Raw genomic sequence first — 24,921 nt, 5'->3', positions numbered from 1 at the left:
GTACAGAGGATGGTGAAGGGCAGGGATTTAAAACAATTAGACTTGAAAAAACTAGGGACAAAATTCCAAATGAGAGAGATGGGTAAAATTTTAAGGGTGAATTTCAGGATAAAACAACTATTGACAAATATAAGAAAAGTGGCTAGACAAAAAATATATATAAGATTTTTTTGGGGGGGTATTTTTCTTAAGTGAGAAGCAGGGAGGCAGAGAGACAGACTCTCGCATGTGTCTGATTGTTATTTACCCAGCAAGCTCACTAGGGGGCAATTCTCTGCCCATCTGGGGCTGTTGCTCCTTTGTAACCAGAGCCATTTTAGTGCCTGAGGTGAGGCCATGGTGCTATAAACAACACTCAGGCCAACTCGATCCAGTAGAATCATGGAAGCGGGAGGAAGAGGAGGAGGAGAGAGAGAGAGAGTAGGGAGTAGAGGAAGGGTGGAGAAGCACATGGTCACTTCTCTTGTGTGTCCTGACTGGGAATCAAAACTGGGACATCCACACACTGGGCTGATGCTTGACCACTGAGCCCAGGGCAAAAAGGTAACATTTTTGAAGTCTCCAGTGAAATTCTGGATTATTAATTCTTATAATTTCCAGAACATTTGCATTTCCTATGGCAGTTTCACTTAAGGAAAAAAAAAATCCTTTTGTTGCATAGAAGGATTTTTTTTTAAAAAACAACCAAGCATTCTGTATAAAATTATTGTGAAATGAGTGTACTATCAAAAGTTCTTTCTGAATTTCAGAGTTCAGTAACCAATAATATACAAAAATACATAAACAATGCTAGTAGGATCAATGCAGAGTATACCAGTTTAACTGCCTTTCATAAAGTAAATGTGTTTGTTGTACTTATAATTTCCTCACCTTCCAGCTCTGTATGATCACATCAAGTTGTTTTAGAGGCACTCAAGGAAAAAATGGTGTGACTTAGGCTAAATCATGTACTTTAAATAAAAAAAGTTGTTTTAAGTGAAATAATTTTTCCTACTCTGCCCTAACCAAGCTCAAGCCCAATTTAATTTGCAGAGATATAATTTTATGTCTAAGTCAGTGGTCCCCAACCCCCAGGCCGCGGACCGGTACCGGTCTGTGGGTCATTTGGTACTGGTCCGCAGAAAAAGAATAAATAACTTACATTATTTCCGTTTTATTTATATTTAAGTCTTAACAATGTTTTATTTTTTTAAAAATGACCAGATTCCCTCTGTTACATCCGTCTAAGACTCACTCTTGACGCTTGTCTCGTAAATTTGACAATTACATTTAAAAATACCACAGCTTTTATGCCAGTTGCATAATTTTATTTTGTGCATTTATCCATCCCACCCTAAAGGCCAGTCCATGAAAATTTTTTCTGACAAACCAGTCTGTGGCCCAAAAAAGGTTGGGGACCCCTGGTCTAAGTAACATAAAATACAAAATATTTTAAAAATTGAATGGGGCACTTAAAACCATGTCAGCACAATAAATTAAAAATAAAAAACAAATAAAAATATAAGTGTTCTTAGAAAAAAATTTATATAAGCCATTGATAAATAGGATTCATTTATCTTAGCATCCTCTTAAAGTTTTACAAGTCAGAAAGTACTGAGCCAAAGAGTTAGTGTTATATATATTATTTTCTTCCTACATACTGAAAGTTCCTCTTCTATTGCCAAGTAAATAATTTGGGCAAAGAGTTACATTAGAGCTTAGTTTGGTAGAAATAAATAAATAAATAAATAAATATCTTAATGAATGATCTCATATGGTTATGAATTTACTAAAATATGTTAAATTAACCTTATTAATATTTTTTTTTCTTCATGGAAAGATATTCAGAGTGACTTAATATATTCTATTTTTTATTATTAAATTATGGCAATCCAGATTGTTCTCAAAATCTATTTATGTAACCAAAAGTTGCTGTTGATTAAATGTAAGAATCAAAGAAACATGCAAATAAATTAAAGAGCTCAATCTATCTTATAAGAAACAATAGGTATTTAAGACTACATATTTTCAGAGGTTATAGAATATCAGTCTCATGCTCATACTTAATATTAGGTTCAAAGAGAGATTTATCTTATGTGCATCAGAGATAAATTTGTGTTGAAAAAGGTATGTTTATTTATATAATTGTTATTTATAATTATATTTATAGATGCTATAAACAACTCTCTAAAAGTACTATTGATAGAAAAATGTAAAAACCCTGTCTCTAGCTCTTAAATATTTAATAGTGTGTGGTTTTTCTTAACAGGATACTGAACTGGTGTAAACTGCTAACTACCTGCTTCAGAATTACCTCAACCAAAGACAGAAATCATGAAAATAAGAATAAATTCTGAGATAAAGTCTGGGGAATAGATGATTTTTTTTGAAATGTGATTGAGAAGTAATTTCTTCAAACTAAATATATTGTGAAAAAATAATACAAGAAAGGAACTTCAAATGCTGCTCTTCGCCTCATTTTAGGACATTCAGAACCTATTCTTTCACGTAATATCTTTGTCGTCTGCTTTCAGAAGACATAGCATTACATTCAGAACAATTCAGAAGGTGAGAACTAAAAAAATATATGTGTGAATTGACTAGCTTTGGAAAGTCCTTTTCTGCTTCCAACAGTCTACACACAAGGCGGAGGAATCTAATTAGGGACACTGTGTTCTTATACTTGGATGCGTGTTTAAGTCAACTGCACATTTTTTAAGAGTGTATAGATGCTAAATATCATACTAATTAAATCAGAAGATCTGAATGAGATACAGTCATTACTGTTATTTTTATAGCTCACCATATACTATATAGTTCCAATATTCATTGAAATTTTGAGAAACACTAATAAGTACCTCTTCCTAAAATTGTTTCTCTTTAGAAGACTGAGAAAATCTCTTTCCAAAGAAATTTTGTGAAATAAGGAAGAATAGATATTGAGTTTGTTGGGGTTTTTTATGCCTGGAATCCTTTACTCCAGGAATTATTTTAACCTACCTCTTTCTTTGTGGCCATGGTATTGATACAGAATACAGTGAAGGCTTTGGTTCTTATCAAACTTGTACTGCAAAAAATAGGAGCCCACAAATAAATCAATAAGCTACCTGAGGAGTACCTTTATTTCAAAAGAAATCAAGAAACTGGATCAATCACAGATTCAGTAGAAGCAAATGTTTTGACACTTTTGAAAACAAATAATAAAACTTCACATACTGAGCACAGTAAGAAATACATGTACTAACTAATATAACTTTGATATATAAACAAAAAAAAGAAATCTTTAATATCAAACCAATATGCATATGGGAAACAAAAGCTGAAATAAAGGGCATGATAAGTGGAATAATTAAAATATATTTACCCACAAAAAATAGAAAATTAAAATATTTGATTTAAATATCAGATTTAAAATATCTAGAAAGAATAAATTAATAAAAAGTATAAAAGAAATGAACAGAAATATAAAATAATGCATAAGTTTTAATATGTAAATTATAGGATTTATAAAATGAAAAAATAATTTGGGAAATATTTGAACAGATAATGTATTTAAATGTCTTAGAATTTGAAAATAAATAAATGTAAGCCTTCAAAGTTAAAAATTTCTTTAAATGCCATACAGGAGACATAGAAATATTTTCTATGTACAGACTCAAAGAAAATTAAAAAATATCAATGACAAAAATAAAATTATAAAATATCCCAAAAGAGTGTTTCCATTAAAATAAATAAAAATTATAATGTCATAATATTTTTCAGTCACAACAGTAACTCAATAAATATAAGTTTTTTAAATACAGCGAGAATAGAACTTTAATAGAACTGTCGTTCAAATATGAGGTTATATTAAAAGTATTCTCAAGCATGTAAGTTCCAGAATATCTGACATATATGAACAAATATTCAAAAGCAATTTTGGATAGACTATTTATACAAGAAGAGAAACATATTCAGGAGATATTGCAAGAGATATTTGAAGTAAATTGCTCCAATAGCTTTTTAAAATTTACTGTTATATTAAAAATAGCTGAGATCATAGCAAAAAGAGGAACAATCCACCCAGTAAAATACTATAAATTAATATCAACCTGGTATGTGGCAGGGAGAGAACAAAGGATGTGAGAGTATGTTAAATTTCTTGTCTGGCATGTACAAAGATACATACATACACACACACACACACACACATATATACACACACACACACACACACACACATATATATATATACTGTATATACATGAATTTTTTTTTAAATATGGAAACAATTGGACTTGCCTAGTAAAGTTAAAAATGCACATACACTGATCTAGACATTTCTCATCTGGATGTATGCCCTAAATAAGCCTGCACTTATTAACCAGAAAGCCTGGAAAATGATGGCTTTATTAATATTGTTCCCAATTGCAAGACAGAAGAAAGACTTCAAATGATAGATTACATAAATACATCTCATTTCATTCTTGCAATTGAAAATGATAAAGCTGCTAAAATAAATGAAAAATAAACACTACACTCACCAGCATAGATAAGTCTCACTAACCTAATATAGGAAGAATAGAAAACAAGTTGTAAGAGAAAATGTTTAATATGATTTCATTTCAAAAACATGCCGTCTAAATATTTTATTGTTTAGAGACATAAATGTAAGTGGTGATGGGTAAACTCAGGCATATGGTAAACACAATTATGGGATAAGATTACTACTGAGGAATGAGGAAGGTCTGCTCCTATATACAGGGGAACTTATAATAATAACAATAAAACTCTATTTCATGGAACAAGTGTTTATTAAATGGAATAATATAATTATATTACACATTACACATTTTTTACATCAACTTAAAATATATGGAGATACATGCATTCAAATGCCTTCAAAAGAAAAGAATATGTAATAAAAATATCAGAAAAATATTTTAAAATTTTTACTTACTCCTATTACTGAGTTTAAAATCAGCAGAGAGTAATTACAGTATTCTTTTCCATTTACAAGATGTGGGCTATGTTCATTAAGAAAGAATTGCATTTGTTTCACTGAATCAGTGCAACTTAAGAACACAAATAAAGCTTTTGTTTTTACTGAATCCAGGAGTTGGTATGCTGGTTGGAGATGTGCGTGGAAGAGTTTCATGTTTCTCATTGAAAGCAAGCTATTATTGCATCAGATTGTCCAGGAAAGTCAACATCAGCAGACCACCAATCAGAATTATACAGGCATCTTGTTTTATTACGCTTCATTTTATTGTGCTTTGCAGCTAGCAAGATTTTTACATTGAAGGTTTGTGGCTATCCTGACTCAAGAGAGTCTACTAGCACCATTTTCCTAACAGCATTGCTTACCTGGTGTCTCTGTGTCACATTTCAGTAATTCTTAAAATATCTCCACCTTTTCGCTATTGTTATATGTTATGATGATCTATGATTAGTGATCTTTGATATTACTATTGTAATTGCGTAGGGGTGCCATGAACCACACTCATATAAGACAGCAAACTTAACCAATAAATGTCATGTATGTTCTCACTACTCAACCAACCAGCCATTTTTTTTTCCATTTCTTTATCTCCTTGGGCCTCTTTTTTCCTTGAAACACAACAGTATTGAAATTGGGCCACTTAATAACTTTACAATGGCCTCTAAGTGTTCCAGTGAAAGGAAGAGTCCCAAGTATATCACTTTAAATGGGAAGTTAGAAATGATTAAGCTTATTTAGAAAAGCATGTCAAAAGCCAAGATAGGCCAAAAGCCAGGCTCCTTGTGCCAAACAGTTAGCCAAGTAGTAAATGCAAAGAAAAAGTATGCTAAGTGAAAGAAGTCAGATACAAAGGTCAGGTCCTACACGCTATTCATCAATATTAAATGTGCAGAATAGAAAGTAGATTAGTATTTTCTAGCAGAAGGTAGAAAAGAGGTGTGAGGTTTAACTGGTGATGGATATGGGATGATGAAAAGTTTCTGAAATTATATACTGGTGATAATTGCAAAATTATCCTCCCCGCCCCCCAAAAACACTGAACTGTATACTTTAAAAGGGTCACTGTTATTATATGTGTATTAAATCTCAATTTTAAAAAACAAAACTTGTGACTGTTTAAAGAGAATGTCCTGTTTTAAAGTGACTTTATTTAGTAAGATATTTGAGTAGACTGTTATATGATCTTCACTCTAAAAGGCAATGATATTCTTTGCAGGAAAGTAAATTAATGGCAATAAGCACTTACATCCAATGATATTGTCAGTGATTAGCCATTGATTAGTTGTCCTTTAACAGTTGTGGTGAAAAAGAATGGTTATATTTTTTAATTTTTTTAATCAATGAAGACCAAGAAAACATTAAAATGCCCCCCAAAAGAATACAAATTGCCCAAACACCAGACCCGGGCATTCCTTTCCAGTTTTTTCTTTGTTTTTGTCTTTTAAAATGTCATTTCTCGCCCACCCTCCAAAATAATGATTAGAACTTCAAAGAGAGTATCAGAAGGCATTATATTTAAGGTAATAAAATGTCCTAATATAAATATAAAATTCTTACATATGTGATTAAATTTCTTCAAATAATGCGTAGGGGAACTCACTATACAGATGCAATAGGTCTCCAGCAGTAAAATGCAGCAATACAGGCAGTAAAAGAGATCGCCTAAATTAAACCAAACAATTTTTGATTCGCGGTTTTTCTATTATTTATTTTTGTGTGTCGTTTCAGCACATTTTTTGTTTGCTTTTTGTTTTTTGGATTTTTTTGTGACAAAGACAGAGAGAGAGAGTCAGAAAGAGGGACAGATAGGGACAGACAGACAGGAAGGGACAGAGATGAGAAGAAGCAGTTCTTCATTGCAGCTCCTTAGTTGTTTATTAATTGCTTTCTCATATGTGCTTTGATGAGGGGGGGTGCTACAGCAAAGCTAGTGATCCCTTGCTGAAGCCATCGACCTTGGGCTCAAAGTAGCGACCTTAGGCTTCAAGCTAGAGACATTTGGGCTCAAGCCAGTGACCATGAGATTATGTCTATGATCCCATGCTCAAGTCAGCAACCCCATGCTCAAGCTGGTGAGCCCTTGCTTAAGCCAGTTGAGCCCGTTCTCAAGCCATGATCTCAGGATTTCAAACCTGGGTGCTCTGCATCTCAGTCCAACACTCTATCCACTGCACCATCGCCTGATCTGGCTTAGCACATGTTTTTTGTTGTTGTTTTTCCTCTTTGTGGAAAAACATTGTATGGTGATAAAACAAAGTTTGCTGAATGTTCTACTTTCAGGAAGTGCTGTGCTCTCTGTGCCTCTGCAAACTCAGGCTGGGCTGACTGCCCAGAAAGCCAGAATGCCCAAGGACAAACGTCATGGATCATGAAAGAGGTTAATAAGCATGCAGAGTGCAATAACTGCCCGTTATCTTTTAACCTAGAAATGCATTGTTCCTTCTAGTGGTCTATGTGACAACCCACCATATTGTTTTAGTATTAACCACTTTTATGCTATTAACCTTCTTTTAAAAGGGGACTCGATCCTGGAAGGGGTTTAGATCCTTCCTGTTCCACCACTGGGAGCAAGTACATTGTCCATGTATATAAGTTTCCTTCTATTAAAATTCTTATAAATTTGAATAAGTCTGCATGGCAGTACTTTAGTAATGATTCTAAATTTAGACTTTTGAAGCTTTGCCCTATCACAATTATATATTTCAAAAATGGATTTTAGTACCAATATATTATATAGAAAGATATTTAAAAGTAAAATGGCAGAGAAAATAATGAATTATAAGCCTTAAATATAGTCCCAATGTCTTATTTAATATACAAAAATGTATATGGTATGATTACAATTAATTAAACTAATCATAGAAAAGTTTCAAACATTCATAGGAACTTTTAATAGTCTGAAAAAATAGCATAAAAATAGTATACATGCATCCTGAAATAGTTAAAATAAATTTCAAGAAATAGATAGTAAAAGCTAGTGATTTGGAATAGATGTTTTCATTCCTAAAGGCTTCAAGAGAAACCTTTTGTTTTTATCTGTATTGATTACTTCTTTATCTACAAATAGTTTGACTATATTTTTTAGAAAAGAAAAAGTGAAAACAAAAAAAAAATCATTCAATAGTAATACCTTTTTATTTGTTATCATATAGTCCCTGGATAATAAATTTCTCTTTCTTGTAGATATATACTGTATATCTGTTTTAAAGTAATAATGAGGCCCAGGCCAGTTAGCTCAGCAGTAGAGGGTCAACCTGTAGTGTGGAATTCCCAGGTTCGATTCCTGGTCAGGGCACACAGGAGACGTGACCATCTGCTTCTCCATCTCTCCCCCTTCCCCTTCTCTCTCTCTCTCTCTCTCTTTCTCTTTTCCTATTTTGTAGCTACAGATCCGATGAGCAAGTTGGCCCCAGGTGCTAAGGATGACTCCATTACCTCACCTCAGGCATTAAAATAGCTCAGTTGCCAAGCAACAGAGCAGCGGCCCCAGATACACAGAACATCAACCCCAGTCAGAAGTTGCCAGGTGGATCCTGGCCAGAGCCCATGCAAGAGTCTGTCTCTCCAACTCCTTGCCTCTCGTTTGATTAAAATAGTAATAATAATAATAATAATACCACCAAGAGGACATTTCTGTACATGTCTTTGTATTTTTAAATCTGTGAATAAATCACATTTTTATTTTCTTTTAAACAAAAGTTTTAATATGGAACATTTATACATATATAAATTTAACTGTCCTCTTCATTGTTACCTGTCATTTGTAAATATACCAAGTGCTTTAAATGAAAATGCAACAATATAAGCAATAAAAGAGATTGCCTAAATTAAGCAAAACAATTTTTACTTTGCTGTGTTTTTTTTTTTGTTTTTGTTTTTGTTTTGTATTTTTCTGAAGCTGGAAATGGGGAGGCAGTCAGACAGACTCCCGCATGCGCCGGACCTGGATCCACCCGGCATGCCCACCAGGGGGCGATGCTCTGCCCATCCGGCGGGTCGATCTGTCCCGAACAGAGCCACTCTAGCACCTGGGGCAGAGGGCCAAGGAGCCATCCCCAGCGCCCAGGCCATCTTTTGCTCCAATGGAGCCTCGGCTGCGGGAGGGGAAGAGAGAGACAGAGAGGAAAGAGAGGGGGTGGGGTGGAGAAGCAGATGGGTGCCTCTCCTGTGTGCCCTGGCAGGGAATCAAACTCGGGACTTCTGCACGCCAGGCCGACGCTCTACCACTGAGCCAACCGGCCAGGGCCTACTTTGCTGTTTTTCTATTATTTTTTTTGTGTGTGTGGTTTCAGCACATATTTTTTGTTGTTTATCCTTTTTGTGGAAAATCCTTGTATGGCGATAAAACAAAGCTTGGGAAATGTACTTTTTTATAGTTATTAGGTAAGGTCAGTACTGGAGTCTAAGTTTTTCTGAAAGAATGTATATTGAGTTATCGGATTATCTGAACCTATACTATATCAGAACAGGAATCCTATTGAATGTAAAAACTGGGGAGTGTTTCTATTTGATTTTTTATGCTCTACATTTTCCACTCAGAAATGACATTGTAGTTTATTCAGGACCTTTCCTTGAAAACACATACCTTTAAAAAATTTTATTTTTAAAATTTTATATATTTACGAATAAGAGGCCCTGATCAAATGTACTTGATAGTTACAGGGCATTGAATATTGGATCCATAAGTGATTAAGTTGAAACCTGTTATAGCTCCAGGATCAATCATTGCTCAATCACACTATTTCTGAGACAGCCATGAATATTCCCACTTCTTATTTTAAAAATATCTTACTGAACAAGGATACTATATTATTGAAGTTATATTCTGCTTGGAAGAAAACTTAATTTTACAATAAAAAGGAACCAAGAGCAAGTGCGATATTAAAAGTAAGAAGATATAAGGAATCAGAGCCCCGATCTGTCTATATTCATACACACTTTTATGCTTATATCTAAGAATCTCAACTGTAATAAAAATTCCCTGAATACTCTGATTAATGAACTAGTGGGTTGTTTGGGACATGAAAGCAGTAACTTTAATAGGCAAACACTGACACATTAGCATTCAATAATATCTTCCTACCAGCAGAAACCTGATAAACAAAGAGGTATGCAGGAAGAAGATAAAAGAAAGACAGCATGCATTGAAACAATGCTTATTAAATCATTTGGAGATTTTTCTCTCTAATTCTTTCTTTAATGAAGTCAGGAACTGTTGTAAGTCACTGAAAAGAAGCAGAAGTTACTCTGGCATAGGGATGTTTCCAATTTCATTTGCCTACAGCAGGGTTTTAAAAACTACTAAAACTGCTTATGAACTAAGAAAGTGGTTTTCCTGTTACTAATAAATGTCATTCTTGTAGGCACCACTAATCAAAATTCATTTTCTCAGGAATAAAATAAAAGTTTATCCTACTAAAACTTGTCTCACATTTTCCTAGTATCAGAAGAGAGTATACATATATGTGTATATATATTTCATCACATGCATTTTTATTAAATTCTTTTTAGTCAGGCATTTCAAATCAGTCTCATTTTAATCAGGCCTCATTTCCCAACGACCTTAGCAAGTCATTGTATTTGGTTAGTGTCCTTATTTTTTCATGTGGGATATATAGCAAATAGTGAAATTTTTGAACCCTGTTCTTGATGCTTCTTTTTCCTGTGGATTAGGCAGCTGTTTGCAGATAACTTAGACTCTATTACACATAGGGTTTCCCTACTAGATATGGTGTTTGTGGGTGAGTTCTCTTAATAATTTCACTAATTTTATTAGAGCTAAATGGCAATTTTGATACAATTTGTAATGGTAGCTGTACTGGCATTTGTATGGTGTGTATATGGTTGTGCTAGCATTAAAATGTATGGTGTATGGTATGGTTGTGTGTATGGCATTTCTATGGTTGTGAGTATGGCTGTTGTATGGTTCCTTATCAAGGACTTTTCTTCTATAAACTAAAGGATGAAAAATCACATGCTAATGCTCCAAGCAAATGAAACCAGTGGAGGTAGACTCTAGTGAACACTGGAGCTGATGGCAGTATGTACATGCTTCATCTATAGGTTGTCTAATTTTCCCTTTCAGAGACTATGGTATTGTCTTATGTAAATTTGCAGGTTTTCAAGAGAATCTATACATTCACTTTGTTTTTGATTTCCTAGGTTTAATATATTTTCAATGTAACAAATTGTGTGTGTGTGTGTGTGTGTGTTAAATAATGTTTTGGCTAGACAAAGTATATATATAGGCCACATTTGGCATCTGGGATCCTGATTGCTATTTCTCCTGTAAGCTGTGTTGAAGAGCTTTTATTTTATCAATTCCTGACATTCCTTTATGGTGTTATATTGAAGTTCTACTGGATGGAATTTGCCAAAAGTGGCAAATTCATTTCAGCCAAGAATACAATGTTAGTGAATGACTTAGTGAGGTGATAAGTGTTTGGGTAGAAGTCTAAGATACTCTGCTGAAGGATCTATGCACACACACACACACACACACACACACACACGTGTGTGTGTACATTTTCAACTTAATTCTCATTTTATTGTTTCTATTAAATAATATGCTTGCATTTTAATGCAAAAATAACATTTATATAACATATATTGATGAAAATAATATTCAAAGACATGAGTAACATTTATCTTTTGGCTTCACACAGCCTCTGGCATAATTTCAACACTTGGAGTGGTACAACGATCTTAGTTTGAGAGCAATGTATCCCATCTACCAGGTTGTATTTTACTCACCATTATTACTCCATTAAAAGTAAATTGTAATAAAACATTGAGGGAGAAAACTAAATTTCTTGATAATAAACAAAAGATCTGGAATAACAACAGAAGGTCTATAATTGGCCCCTTTTATAAGAGAAAACTGCTTCTGGCTCAGAATACGAAGGTCCAAAGAGCATCAACTGGCCAAGGATAGAACTGAGAAATGAGTCTCAGTTGCAATCAGAAACTTTTAATTTATATTGATTATATCGATTGACTCATTCTCTCTATGGGATAATGTTACATTAATTATTTAATTATATAAAATTCCATTTGCTTCTTTAATGCTCAGATCTTGCAATAGAACAAAATTAAATTTTTTGGTGTAAAATATTCCTTTACTTTTCATATTCAATTACTTTATAAATTCTTGGAATGATGAGTGCATGCCAAGAATTTCAAATGATATTTAAAAAGAGTAAAAGGGATTTTCTTATTACTACAAATTTGAGTAGAACTTGTTTGCGTTAAAATAACTTGTTTAAAGCCAATTACATGACTGAAAAAGTGGGTAGTAGAAATAGCTTTGCATATTTTTTTTTTATTCTACTAAGTAAAAATGAATCATTCTAATTCTGGAAATAACACCTTCTCCTATTCCATAGCACTTTCTCTTTAACACTTCAATTCATGGAGTCATTAATAAACTGGAAAAGATATTTTACTAAGGGACTTTTTTCTACCTATTAAATACATAGGTAGTATGTAGAATCCTTATTCTTTTATACTAGTTACCACCATTTTTAAGTTTCTCTCTCTGTCAGTTTATTATTTTTTTGTCATGTCTTTTGTTTGCAAATTTTCTCTTTTTGGTGAAGCCTCTTGTGTTGTGCTTTTGAAGAATATATGAAGTCACTGGTGATTTAATTCAAAGCAAACCAAAAGCAAACAAATAGCTCAAAGGGCATGTGGTGTTACTGAGCTTGCTACTTTAGGACAATCAGACAAATGAGAAGTACCCTATGAAAGGTACGTCTTAATTAATTACATATATAGTCATGTTAAGTGTTAAGTAAGCACTATATAGAATATGATTCAGAATACTAATTCTTTTTCAGATCATGTTAGTTATTATCTTTGAATTCAATTTTACATGCAATTTCTTTGCTGAGTAAAACCTTTAATGTTGAAATGTCATTGATTTATTTATTTTTTTCATGCATTCTTATTTCAGGGAATATAAAAAGCTTAGATGTTAATTTTTTCTCAGACAAATAAAAGACTAAATTTTAATGACTTAGAGGCTTTTGTTTAAGCTGGCAATTTGGCTTGTTTTTATCTATTAATCAGCTTAATTTTGTTATTATTTCAGTAACTAAAAAATAGGCAAGAAGAGTTGTATGAACCAATTATAAGTAGTAGCTATTAGAAAGCTAAATTAAATTGAAATAATATATTTGTAGAATTAAAATAAATTGAAAATGAATTTTAGCTTAAACAACCTTGCATAATCTCAATTTAGCTTCTGTTTTTAAAATAGTCATATGTATCAATATATGCATAATTTTAAATTAAGACATCTGCTTCACAATGGATAATTTAATTTAATAATATAATAGACATCCATATTATATACAAAATGAAATAAAACAAAATAAGATAGTTTTTAGTACATTGTTGTACACATGTCAATTATCTATTAGAAACAAAACTAAAGTGGAGTGGATAACAATGTCAGTTTGAAATAAAGTTAAACATATATATTCTGAGTATAGAGGATTTTTTAATATAAAAAATTTAAGTGGAAACTAATATTACATACAAATAATGTAAACTGAAATAAATAAAATCTAGTTACTTTGAATCATAGACCTGAATAAGAAACGTAAGGTCTTTTTCCAAAATTTATACTTTATCTGGTTGTTTGTAATAAGATTATATTTTAAAACATAATTTTTAATTATTTAGTTAGGTGAAAATTGAAGGCTTACATACACTTTTTAATTGGTCAAGCTATATTTTTATATAGAATTAAAGTCAGGATAACCCTGTCATGTGCATCAGATCCCTAAATATTTAAGAACTATATTGGTTTAAATTTTCTATTAAAAGGAACTTAAAAACAAGTGTTATGAATATAAATCTTACCTAAAAACGTGTAATATATTCACAAGTTGTATAACATATCACCACGAAGTGCACTGGATTATAATATTAAATACTAATACAAAATAACTTTAATAAAAATCAAAGCAGATGTTCTTATTAGCATTACACCATTTCATGACTTTAAAAACAGTATAATTTAGGCCCTGGCCAGTTGGCTCAGCGGTAGAGCATCGGCCTGGTGTGCGGGGGGGGGGGGTGGGGAGGGGACCGGGGGGACCCGGACCCGGACCCGGGTTCGATTCCCGGCCAGGGCACATAGGAGAAGCGCCCATTTGCTTCTCCACCCCCCCCCCTTCCTCTCTGTCTCTCTCTTCCCCTCCCGCAGCCAAGGCTCCATTGGAGCAAAGATGGCGGAGGCGCTGGGGATGGCTCCTTGGCCTCTGCCCCAGGCGCTAGAGTGGCTCTGGTCGCAGCAGAGCATCACCCCCTGGTGGGCAGAGCATCGCCCCCTGGTGGGCAGAGCATTGCCCCTGGTGGGCGTGCCGGGTGGATCCCGGTCGGGTGCATGCGGGAGTCTGTCTGACTGTCTCTCCCCATTTCCAGCTTCAGAAAAATACCAAAAAAAAACAAACAAAAAAAACAGTATAATTTAAAATGAAATGTCCTGATTATTAATAATTATATAAAGCTATGAATTTTTTTCTTAACAATACTTCTAAAAATTGTACCAGTTTGCATATGCACACAAAGTATATATTTAGAGTGTGACTAAGGGAAGGGAAACAAAATGCTACATTTTTAAATTAAAAATTCTATGAAATATATTAATATTTATATAGTTATATATACAGTTGTAACTTTATTTTATCTATGTCTACATCCATTTAGTTATACATACAGGTGCACATAAATGCAGGTAAATGAACAAATACACTTTACAGCTTTGGTTTACAATATTTCCACATTAGAAAGCTATTTTATCATTTTTAAGTTTTTCTTAAACTTTAACCAAATAGCTACTGCAATAAAATCATTTTTATTTTCAGTTAACATTTTTAGATAAACTAAAGCAGTGGTCCCCAACCCGCAGGCCGCAGACCAGTACTGATCCATGGGCCATTTGGTACTGGTCCACAGAGAAAGAATAAATAACTTACATTATTTCTGTTTTATTTATTTTTAAGCCTGAACAATGTTTTATTTTTAAAAAATGACCAGATTCCCTCTGTTACATCCATCTAAGACTCACTCTTGATAACATGAGTTTGTCTTGGTCATGTGATACATTTATCCGTTCCACCCTAAAGGCAGATCCCTGAAAATGTTTTCTGACATTAAACTGGTCCGTGGCCCAAAAAAGGTTGGGGACCACTGAACTAAAGTATTTATTAATTATACAGTTGCTGTTAGTTATTTTATAAAAAGTAAAAAATAAGGGAGGAGAGAAAAAGAGAGAAGGATATATTTGCTGTTACACTTAGTTGTGCATTCATTAGTTGCTTCCTTATGTGTGCCCTGACCAGGGATCGAACCAGCAACCTTGGTTTTTTGGGATGATGCTTTAATCAACTGAGCCAACTGACCAGAATGGGTTATAGACAATTAAACCACACACATACACACCACACACACACACACACACACACATACACACACACACACACACACAAAACAACCCAGAAAAGAAATAGTTCATACTGTTCTCCAAAATAGCTAGGTGCATGACAATCCCCCTAACATCGCACAACGGTTCTCTTTCTTTACATCCAGGCCACTTGTCCTCTCTTGTCTTCTTGGTGACTGACAGCCATTCTGACAGGTGTGAGGTGATAACTTGTGGTGGTTTTGACTTGCATTTCTCTGATGATTAGTGATGTTGAGCACATTTTCACGGGTCTGTTGGCCATTTGGATGTCTTCTTTGGAAGAAATGTCTAGTTAGCTCCTCTGCCCATTTTTAATTGAATTGTTTTGTGTGTACATGCATGTGATTGAGTTGTATGAGTTATTTATGAATTTTGGATATAAATCTTTAGTGTGATACGTGGTTTGCAAATATTCACTCCCTTTCTGTAGGTTGCCTTTATATTTTGATTCTTTTACAGTGCAGAACCTTTTAAATTTGATATGATTCTACTTGTTGATTTTTTTTTCTTCTGTTGTTTGTGCTTTTGGTATTACAACAAAAATATCATTGCCAAGCCCTGGTTGGGTAGCTCAGTTGGCTAGAGAATTGTCTCAAACGCCAAGGCTGAGGGTTCGATCCCTGGACAGGGCACATACAGGAATCAATCAGTAAATGCATCCTCCTCCTCTTCCTCCTGTCTTCTTCTTCTTCTTCTTCTTCTTCTTCTTCAAGAGAGAGAGGGAAACAGACAGGCACAGACAGATGGGAGGGGAGAGAAATGAGAAGCATCAACTCATAGTTGTGGCACTTAAGTTGTTCACTGATTGCTTTCTCTTATGTGTCTTGACCGGGGTGCTCCAACCGAAGCAGTGAATCTTTGCTCAAGCCAGCGACCTTGGCTCAAGCCAACCCTTGGCTTCAAGCCAGTGACCATGGTGTCATGTCTATGATCCCACCCTCAAGCTGGGGACCTCAGGGTTTTGAACCTGGGTCCTCAGCATCCCTGGCTGACACTCTATCCACTGCACCACCACCTGGTCACACAACCTTCCTCTTCTTTGTTCTCCAGACTGACCAAAGGTTAGCCATGGCTGGCATGTCCAGAATTGCAATTCCTCCGCCATTCCTGAATAAACCCATTTTGCTGGTTAAAAAAAAAAAAAAGTAAAAAATAATGGATTATTTACTTTTTAAAAAATTCAATTTTTTTATTATATTATAAATATGATGCAATTTTAAATTATATTCTTTATTTCTCACAACTATTATTTTGGAGAGACTAATTAGTTCAATTCAAAAGAAGTTGTTTTGGACTGAATGTCTCCTCAACCCCAATTTAATATGTTGAAGCTCTGACCTCCAATGTACTATATTTTGAGGTGCAGTGTTAGTGGAATAATTAGGTTAAATAAGGCCATAGGTGGGACCCTGAGGTCATAGGATTAGTGTCTGTATAAGACGAGATACCAAAGAACTCCCTTGTTCTCTCAGTGCACACAGAAAGGTAAAGTGAACACATAGCAGACAGAAGCTGCCTAGAAACCAAAAGAATACTCTACAGAATGAAACTTACCATGATGGTGGCTTGATCTTCAATTTCTCGGCTTCTAGAACTGTGCAAAATGAATATCTGCTCTGTAAGTCACCCATTCTGTGTTACTTTGTTACAGTAGCCCAAGTAAACCAAAACAGAAGTAAACATACATGAAGAACATGAGATTTGAACACTAAGAGAATTACTCTTTCCACAGCAGACTCGGTGCACTGCAGTCAAGTACCCAGAGCCTTCTGAATGCCCATCCCCTGTATATTTACATTGGAAGCTCAGATACCTCCATCCAGAAGCCTCTTTATCTGGGTACTTGCTCGGTTACCTCTGCCAATGCCTTCTTATCTGGGGAGAAGCAAAACTGTGAAGATGCTTTTCTTCTTCTGATTCAGTACTCAATACATTTCACTCCCAGACTTTCTCTCTCTGGTCACCCAGGTACAGAAAACAGCTGGAGCTTTTTGTCTGGGGCTACTTGACAGTGAGATTATCTCCCATCCCATACCATCTCTCCTCCTTCTGCATTGATAAATCCTTTACTTGGCACCCTTCTTGAACACAGGGGGAACTGGCATGTTTTTCTTCTTGCTTATACTGTAACCTAGCATATAGGTAGATGATGATACAGATGATGATAGATAGATAGATGATAGATAGATGATAGATAGATAGATGATAGATAGATAGATGATAGATGATAGATAGATGATAGGTAGATAGATAGGTAGGTAGATAGATAGATAGATAGATAGATAGATAGATAGATAGATAGATAGAGACATAGATACACAATAGGTAGATGACAGACAGAGAGATAGAAAGATAGATAGATAGATGATGGACTTGCAGGGAGTCTAATGTAAACTATTATTTAGAATTCATAACACCCTTATGACACCCTTTCTTATGACACCCTTAACATTGACAATCGACAGATCTGTCCTTTCAGAGAGATGCCCAGAATGAGTTGCTGAACCGTGGCCTCATCAGCCTGGCCTGTCCTATGCAGCTGAAAGAAACCTTACTCATCTTTTCATGAACTGTTTTTGTTATACCCTCATTATAATAATAAAATCTCCTCTTAGGGGGCAGAGATTTTCCACCTTTTTTTAACATGTGATGTATTTATAGTTATGTTTTCCAACTACTCGTGTCCAGTGATGTTTCACCTGTTCATGTGGTGTTGAGTCTCAGCTCCATGTTTATGCATGATTTTCTGGACAAAAAGCTAAATCTGAACCTTTGTAAAAGTGATGTTCCCTCTCCCTAACCCACACCCTATGTACCCTTTCATCCTTGCTTGCTGACTGGTAGTAAAGAAAGTTCCTTCTCATAAAGAAGATGTAGTATACATGTACACTGAAATATTACACAACAACAACAAGGATGAAATCTCGCCATTTGTGCCATTTGTGACCATTTGGATGAATCTGGAAGGTATTATACCAGGTAAAATAACTCAGGCAGAGAAAAATAAGTTACATATAATTTCACTTAGATGTGGAATAAACAAAACAAAACTAAACAATACAAAAACAAGCAAACTCATAGAAACAGAGTCTGAATGAATGGTTACCAAAGAGAGAGGGGTGGGGGAATGGATGAAAAGGGGAAGGGGACTATAATCAATAATATTGTGTAAGTTTGCATAATGACAGATGATTAATAAAACTAGTGGGTTTATTACATTGAAAGGTACAGAAATATTAAGGGTATTATATTGTTCACCTGAAACTAATATAACTAATTAAATTGTATAATAACTATACTTAAATAATTAAAAAATATTAATAGAACTTTTATTTGATTTATAAAGGCTAGTACTTTTCTAAAATTAAGTTTGACATGTAAAAGATACTATTTTATGTTAAATTGAATGTTATGTAATATGAATGTTTACTATACTTAGTATTTATTTTATTATAAGAAAAAGAAGCTAAAAAATTCAAGCCCAGTGATATGATGGCACGTAGAAGTAAGAGAGAAAGAAGAAAGAAAGAAAGAAAGAAAGAAAGAAAGAAAGAAAGAAAGAAAGAAAGAAATATTTTCCTTGTCAAGTAACTAGTAATTCAATACACAGATATTTTTCATATGTAAATTTAACTCAAAATGAAAGATTCAATTTCAAATTTCCATTTTAACTAGAATCAAGAAGAGGCTTATTTGTCATATCATCCTTTTCAGTTATGAACTTAACATGCTGAGGTATTATATTTTAATTTATGAAAAGAAATGTCTTGTGAAAGCAATATGTACCACAAACCAAATTCAGACATCTTTCACCCACTTGCACTTTTAAGGACCAGATAGTACTGATACTGTCAACAGCCACAAAAAAGTAAAGAGCAAAGAAGCTACAATATAAGTTCTTTTTTTTTAAAAAATTTATTCATTTTAGAGAGGAGAGGGAGAGACAGAGAGAGAGAGAGAGAGGAGAGACAGAGAGAGAGAAGGGGGGAGGAGCTGGAAGCATCAACTCCCATATGTGCCTTGACCAGGCAAGCCCAGGGTTTCGAACCGGCGATCTCAACATTTCCAGGTCGACGCTTTATCCACTGTGCCACCACAGGTCAGGCTATAAGTTCTTAAAAGGTGCTAAACAATGGTCTTTGGAAATTTTGCCCCCCAAAATTTAACAACATAAGACAATATCAGGGAATATAAAATAAGGATAAAAATATGTAACATTTATAATTATTCATACTTACTAGTATATTACATTTTAATTCAATATTGTTTAATCACATATGCATTGACTTCATAAAAGCAATTGCTCATATTGTAAGCCATTATTAAATGTCATTAAAATCACCAAGAGTAAATCTTTGTGTCTATAAAAAATGTCAACTTATTCTCAAATCTGATTTTAGTATTTTGTTTATTAGTTTAATTTATCATTAATTTATTCTCTTAATAGAGATAGCTACTTGTGTTGATATATCACAATATTAGTCACTGAAAACAATTTTATTGTAAAATTTAATAAATCATTCTTCACACTGAAAGTTATATTTTAGTTCTACTTTTTAATTTTAAATTGTTTTTAAAATCTACCTGTAATTATATATAAATATTATTTTACAATATTGCTAAGAATATACATAAATTCTCTGTTTTATTTTCCATTAAAATTGCACATAGAGTGATGCCAACATATTTAAATCTTAATAAATGGTTATATAAATTTCTTAACTTCTTTCTTTCTTTCTTTCTTTCTTTCTTTCTTTCTTTCTTTCTTTCTTTCTTTCTTTCTTTCTTTCTTTCTTTCTTTCTCTTTATCTTTCTTCTTTCTTTCTCCTTTTAAGTGATAGGAGGAGAAATAGAGAGACAGAATCCACATGCACCCCAACTGGGATCCATGCACCTGGCAACTCCTATCTAGAGATTATGCTTGAATCAACCAAGCTATTTTTAGTGCCTGAGAACCAATCAATCAAACCACTGGTTTCTGGAGGGGAAGAGGGAGAGAAGGGGGAGAAGGAGGGAGAATGAAGCAAATTGTTGCTTCTTCTACGTACCCTGCCCAGGTATCAAACTTGGGATGTCCATACACTAGGTCAATGCTCTACCCACTTAGCCAACCAGCTAAGGCCACAAATTTCCATTTTCTATATATCTTTTTTTTAATTAAGTAGCTCCCATTGAGATGCAAGTGAGATATCTATGTTTAATATAGGAAGAAGCTAGATAATGAAAAATCTGAGTTTAAGATTTATTATTTTACCGTACAGGGAAGGAAAAATATATAGTGTTCTCTTTGTATCATTATTTCTTTTGTGAAACATTCACTTATTTACACTGCCAACAACATCTATTATTGAGGATATGTTCTCATTAAACAATACTGGTATTTCTCAATCAAAGGCATGTATTAACTAAATAAAATAAACTATATCCTAGTAAATACACAGTTATAGCCACAGTCATCTAACTTATTATTTCTCTAATATTTAATTCCTATTAATATGAAACAAAGTATGATACACAATTTCAAGGAAAATACAAATCACAGATAAATTTTCTAAAAAATATGTTCACATCACATTGGATAGGATAGACATCTTTATACATAAAAATAAGATGTTAGAGTAAGGAGAAATATTAGAAATAAGTAAGATTTAAAATATTATAAATTTTAAAAGCAGAAAATTTATTCTCATAAGGGTTACTATAGTTTGTCCAGAACTTGTATGATCACAGTAATATTTTTTCAATTATTACTATTTTCTGATTTAAATCACACTAATTTTTTTCTGTTGTTCTCTAGGCTGAATAAACAATTTGATGAGTTAGCTACAATGTAATATTCTGTAAAAAGAGATATGTTTTTAAGTCAATACGATAAGCTGTCAAAACTAATAGGATAAGAAATCAAACAATATCCTTGAGAAGTTGTTCATGGAACGTTCTTTTATTCTTTGGGCACTAAATCAATTTTCTCAACAATGTTGTGTATTAGCTATAACAAAAATATAATAATAGTTGTTAAAGATAGCTCTCCACTAATAGAAATCAGAAAAAAATTATTTACCCCTTTTAAAATGGTTTTTCTTTAAGATTTATTTAAACTGGCATTTACCAATGCTAGTGAGATCTACTTAATCTGACTTTTGTTTATTGCTAAAACCTGCGAACTTCTTAAAAATTGTATTTTCATATTTGAATAATAAAATTTGAAACACTTGTAAGGAGAGAGAAGCTGTGGTTACTTAAAGGAAATGAAGGATTGATTGAGATTTTCAATTAACATGTGTGTGTGTGTGAAGAAATTTCATTATAAAAAATTCAAGGGCCATTTCACACCCTTTCACTAATCACAAATATACCAATGGGGCATTTGGAAATGATCAAATCTGATAGATATCTTCATGCAAATACCTTTGGTTTTAAGTTTTTGAAAGTTACAAAAAACTACTTTCAACATAATTACAGCTATGTAAAAATACAGAAAAAGAAAGCTTCAAGATTATTCAAGAACAGGAATGGAAATGATATAATTAACTTGGGAGAGGAAGGAAAAGGGAAAAGGACTGAATGGTGCCTGCATTTTATTTGTAAATTTAAAGAAAAATTAATAATACTTTGGGAAAAGAAAGTAAAATATTTATATCAGTTAAGCTTGCATTGTATTATTTTGTATACAAGTCTGTGTTTAAATATTTTATTTTTTCAAATGTAATATCTTAATGAAAAATTTTTTTAATTTATTTGTAATTGAATTCATTGGCATGACACTAGTTAACTAAATTATACAGGTCTCAGGTGCCCAGTTCTCCAGCACATCTTCTGCACACTGTATTGTGTGTTTACCGCCCCCTGCAAGTCAAATCTCTATTCATTACCATTTATACCCCCTACACCGTCTTGTATTACCAACCCTGGCAATCATCACACAATAAAAATTTTCAAACTATAAATTGTGCATAATGCAAGAACTATCAATAGTAAGAACATTATATTTTAGGAAAAAATTGAGCACTTATATGACTGGTATTTTACTAAGTATTTTATTTGTATCATTTGTTAATAATCATATGAAGTAGACACTATTATAGTATACTCTTACCTGATAAAAATTTTGAGCTCGACTAGGGGTTTCTCTATTTGGTTAATTGCAGTACCTCTGGTATCAAAAACACAGCCAGCTTTGAGAAAACTGATAAATATTTAAATTCATCCAGAAATATTTTTAAAACCAAACATAGAAGGCATAACTCTAAGGATGAAACAGTGAATAAAATAAGATCTGCTTTCTTAGATCTTGTATTGTGGTGGGAGACACAGACAAAAGAACTATTGGTGACCCTGGCCCATTGGCCAGAAAGATTTACGTTTTCTGATTTTAATGACATTTAATAATGGCTTATAACATGAGCAATCGCTTTTATGAAGTCAATGGATATGTGAATAAACAGCATCAAATTAAAATGTAATGTAGCCTTGGCTGGTTAGCTCAGTAAAGAGAGCATCGGTCTAGTGTGTCAACTTTCCCAGTTGGATCTCTGGTCTGGACACACAGCAGAAGCAACCATCTGTTTCTCTCCCTCTCCTTCTTCTTATCCTTCCCCCTCTTTTCTTCCTTTTCTCTTCCCACCACCAGTGACTCGATTGGATCGACTGTTGGCCAAGCACTAGTGGGAATAGCTGGTTGGAGCATCAGACTTAGGTGCTAAAAATAGCTCAGTTGGTAAAGCATCACTATTGGGCCCAAATGAAGGTTGCCAGGTGGATCCCAGTCAAGACGCATGCAAGAGTCTGCCTCACTATCTCCTCTCTACTTATTTAAAACAAACAAACAAACAAAAAAACCACAAGCTTGTTATTTGATTTCTACAAAAGTAGAGATCTCTCAAACTGAGTGCTCCTCAGCTGTGATTCAGACCCTCTGCTTCTGTTTTATCCCCCTGGGTTTATCATGTTGCCCATGTGAAACTCTGGGACAAGGAGAACTAATGCAAATATGCTGACATTTATGTTCCTTTCTGTGTTGTGAGTAAAAAAGACATTTGTTTCTTTCCTGAGAATCTTATGATTTCTGCTGGCGACTATGAAACAATAATAGGCTGTTTTAGTTTGTATTACTTTGTTATTGTCTACGTTTGGAGATTAAATGCCATGTGATTAAGATGTCCAAACTGGCAAGCAGTGGATTCTGATAACTATAAAGTATATATATGTATGTATGTATGTATGTGTGTGTGTATGTATTGAACCCTTCCTGACACAGATTTTGATACCAAAAGTGATTCCAGAAGAACAGAAATTTAAGGATTATTCTAAATTTTCTGAATTTCAGGAATTGGTTGTCTAAATTGTCTTGATTTAAAGACAATAATGGTCCCAGTACCAGTGATGAAAAGAGTAGTGATAGTCCATATTATGATATAATAAAGCAGTTAATCAAGATATTGCCTTTGGGTGAGCCTTCTCAAACAGGTTGTAGAGCAGGGGTCGGGAACCTTTTTGGCTGAAAGAGCCATGAACGCCACATATTTTAAAATGTAATTTTGTGAAAGCCATACAACAACCTGTGTACATTATGCATTATCCAATAAAAATTTAGTGTTGTCCCGGAGGACAGCTGTGATTGGCTCTAGCCACCCGCAACCATGAACATGAGCGGTAGGAAATGAATGGATTGTAATACATAAGAATGTTTTATATTTTTAACGTTATTATCTTTTTTATTAAAGATTTGTCTGCAAGCCAAATGCAGCCATCAAAAGAGCCACATTTGGCTCCTGAGCCATAGGTTCCTGACCCCTAGTCTAGAGGTAAAAAATGGGAACAAAAATCAAAGAGATTTGAAACAGTATAGATGCTTTTCTGTTGGATTTTAAGGAGCAAACTATTATGTTGTGGAGAGGGCTACAGGGAATAATTGGCAGCCTCTTGGACTTGAGGACCTGAATCCCACAACCACAAAGAATTAAAGTCTGCAAACGGTTTTTGATCTTGGGAAAGACCTCTAAGCCTCAGATTTTCTTATTATGAACATTCCATATGAATACAAATCACATAATATGTGTCATTTTGTGTCTAGTTTCTTTCACTTAGCATAATATATTCAAGGTTTATTTATATTGAAGTACCTATGAGTATTTTAATTCTATTTACAAATGAATATTCCATTGGATGGATGGGCGAGATTTTCCTTATCAGTTAGACATTAATAAGCACTTTGATTGTTTCAACTTTCTGGCTAGTATGCACAATGCCTCTTTGAACACATTACACATTTTTTGTATACAACATATACTTGTCTACAATATGTGGACACGTGGTTTCGATTCTCTTGAGTGTATGCTCAGGAATGGATTTCTGGGTCATATGGTAACTTGATGTTTAACATTTTGAAAAATTGTTTTCCAAAGAAGTTTTATCATTTTATGTTCCCATTGACAGTATTTTAGGGTTCCAATTTTTTTACATTTTTGCCAATTCTTGTTATTATATA

Source organism: Saccopteryx leptura, chromosome 4, assembly GCF_036850995.1.
Source record: "Saccopteryx leptura isolate mSacLep1 chromosome 4, mSacLep1_pri_phased_curated, whole genome shotgun sequence".
Lineage (NCBI taxonomy): Eukaryota > Metazoa > Chordata > Mammalia > Chiroptera > Emballonuridae > Saccopteryx > Saccopteryx leptura.
The sequence above is the reverse complement of the archived record's forward strand: the minus strand, read 5'-3'. Positions refer to the sequence as shown.